The sequence below is a fragment of the Arvicanthis niloticus genome, chromosome 16 (assembly GCF_011762505.2).
Source record: "Arvicanthis niloticus isolate mArvNil1 chromosome 16, mArvNil1.pat.X, whole genome shotgun sequence".
Classification (NCBI taxonomy): Eukaryota; Metazoa; Chordata; class Mammalia; order Rodentia; family Muridae; genus Arvicanthis; species Arvicanthis niloticus.
The window spans coordinates 41,624,567-41,627,599 of NC_047673.1; the positions used below are offsets into that span (position 1 = coordinate 41,624,567).

At 38.2% G+C, this 3,033-nt stretch overlaps 1 non-coding gene across 1 annotated transcript; it reads right to left on the reverse strand.

Annotated features, from left to right (window-relative positions):
* Positions 1–648: 648 nt before the first annotated feature.
* On the reverse strand, positions 649–755 carry LOC117722115 (U6 spliceosomal RNA). Its single transcript, XR_004608504.1, has one exon. It is a non-coding gene; the product is annotated as a U6 spliceosomal RNA (small nuclear RNA).
* Between the last annotated feature and the right edge of the window lie 2,278 nt (positions 756–3,033).

The window sequence follows — 3,033 nt, forward strand, 5'->3', positions numbered from 1 at the left end:
GAACTTTTCCCCTGTGCCTAGGTATTCGAGGGTCTTCCCCAACTTCTCTTCTATTAGTTTCAGTGTATCTGGCTTTATCTGAAGGTCCTTTATCGACTTGGAGTTGAACTTTGTACAAGGGGATAAGAATGGATTAATTTGCATTCTTCTACATGTTGACCTCCAGTTGAGCCAGCACCACTTGTTGAAAATGCTGTCCTTTTTCCACTGGATGGATTTAGCTCCTTTGTCAAAGATCAAGTGGCTATAGGTGTGCAGGTTCATTTCTGGGTCTTCAATTCTATTCCATTGATCATCCTGTCTGTCTCTGTACCAATACCATGCAGTTTTTATCACTACTGCTCTGTAGTACAGTTCGAAGTCCGGAATGGTGATTTCCCCCAGAGGTTCTTTTATTGTTGAGAATAGTTCTCACTATCCTAGTTTTTTTGTTATTCCAAATGAATTTGTAAATTGCTCTTTCTATCTCTATGAAGAATTGATTTGGAATTTTGATGGGTATTGCATTGAATCTGTACATTGCTTTTGGCAGGATAGCCATTTTTACTAAATTAATCCTGCCAATCCAGGAGCATGGGAGATCTTTCCATCTTCTGAGATCTTCTTCAGTTTCTTTCTTCAGAGACTTGAAGTTCTTGTCATACAGATGAAAATATGGAATGCTTCACGAATTTGCATGTCTTCCTTGCTCAGGGGCCATGCTATTCTTCTCTGTATCGTTCCAATTTTAGTATATGTGCTGCTGAAGCGAGCACACATCTACATTTTCAAATGTCAAGTTTTCTTTCAGTGACTGTCTAGTTCCAGGGTCTGATATGTGTCTATTTACAGGCCAACCCAATCTCTGTAACAAATTCTGAAGGATTCTGCAGGACTCTGTATTACCTTAGCAAATGTTGATTTTCTTTTTTCCAGTGCCTCAATCTTATACCAAGCTCTAAAGCAACAATGTGACATTGTTCAATTATGATGTCATCTGGTTGGATTTGTTCTTGTACATTAGCATAACATTCATGTAGTTGTTCTTTAGTAACATTTATCTCCTTGGTTTATTTTATTTTTCTATTTTTATAGCATAGTGCCTTGACCATGGCATCCATTGTAATTATTGACCAGTTTTAGCATAGCTGACTTCAATTGCTTCCAATCTTGGGAGATCATTTTATGATCCATAGCCCAGTTACTTAATAGTTCCTTAATAAATGGAGAATTCAATGTAGACAATATAATAGCCTCTTTAAAATGCTTTTAATCTAGAATTTCTAGATTGAAGTTTCCTCAACTCATTATAAGCATGACCACCACTTTTATCAGGCATAAAGCAGCACAGCAAAGACTGGAAAGGTTGAAGGTGAATGCATTGTCCCAAGCAAACCCTCTGTTGGTGGACTGGGCTGAACACTAACCAGTATCCCGGTTCTGCCTCCTGCTCTTCCCAACCTCTTGTCTCACTAAGGTGTTCTGTTTACCTGGCAGTGAAAGTGTGTGGAACAGGTCAGGGTAGCAGTTTGTCATCCAATCTTGTTTGTTTCCATCTTTCATTGTACGATACATTCATGGTCTCAGACACCAAGCCTGAACCCTGTTGTTCTCCCACTCTCTGTATTTGTTTTCCAAGCACTTCAATCTCTATTTGAAAATTCTCTAAGTGCATAGCCAACTCTACAATATTCTCTAGCACAAGAGAATTTAGGGAATTTTCTGCATTCCTCCCACCAAAATCGTATATGAAGCCAAACCAGAAAACCTCTTCTGGGAGCAAGACAGAAGACCAAAGACCAACCAGTGGAAGATGCTGTTAATTTGCCAATCTCCTTAAACAACACTTCCACTCCATCAAAACTTGCCTTTTCCTCTATTATATTAAAAGTGATGTTTCCCATTATGCATAAGCCAAGTTGGGTACCACTTGTAGGCTTAGATTGTTTAAAACCTACTTTAATAAGGGTTTTTAAATACTTGAACCTCCCTTCTAGCCCACCAAACTAAGGTAGGAGAGAAAGATTGTTAATAGGACAAGGAGTATATGGAACATTTTAGAAGAAGTTCTTAGGGCAATTATTTTCTTCATTGTCAAGGTATCAGCAGACAAGTATAAAATATAAGACATGAATAAGTATCAGCAGTCCAGTACAATTATCAAATACCCAACAAGAATCTTTTTAATCCAGAAGAAACCACAAGGCTCTATGAGGTACTAGTTCATGGAAGTGGCAAGAAGCAGCCAGAATACCATGAGAAAATTTTTGGTGTGTTTCTCTCTATGAAGTCATGACAATCAAAGGTAAGTAAAAACCAGCAAAGTTTTACAAGGTAAACTAATGCAAGAGCATTGTTAAAGAACAACAGCAAAGTATTGCAAGGGGAACTAATGCAAGAGCATCATCAGCAAGTCCAGCACCTTTTGCACATGTAGTAATGAAAGGGAATCCTCTCACTATCTGTGGAGTTATATTTATATATTTTTTAAAAGATTTTATTTATTTATTTTACATATATGAGTACACTGTAGTTGTCTTCAGGCAAGCCAGAAGAGGGCGTCAGATCTAATAGCAGATGGTTGTGAGCCACCATGTGGTTGCTGGGAATTGAACTCAGGACCTCTGGAAGAGCAGTCAGTGCTCTTAACCACTGAGCCATCTCTCCAGCCACCTATTTATATTATTTTTAAACAGCATATACCCTTGCAAGTATCTTCTGGAACAAAATATCATATGTCTTCTTCTCATGTCTGATTCGGCAAAACAGCACATGCCCTCTCATAAGACAGCTTCAAGAAAAAATGTCAAAGGACACAATTGAGTTTGCACAGAAACCAGAAATTTCTACTTATTACCATATCAGAAGCCTGTAAAGTTCTAACATCAGAGAAAAAGGATTTGTGCACAAGTGATAACAAGTAGTTGTAGTAGTAGTGCATAACTTTAACTCCAGCACTCAAGAAGCAAAAGAAGGTCAGTCTCCATGTTAAAACCAGCATGGTCTACAAGCAGAGAGTTCCAGAACACTCAGGGATACACAGAGTAAACTTGT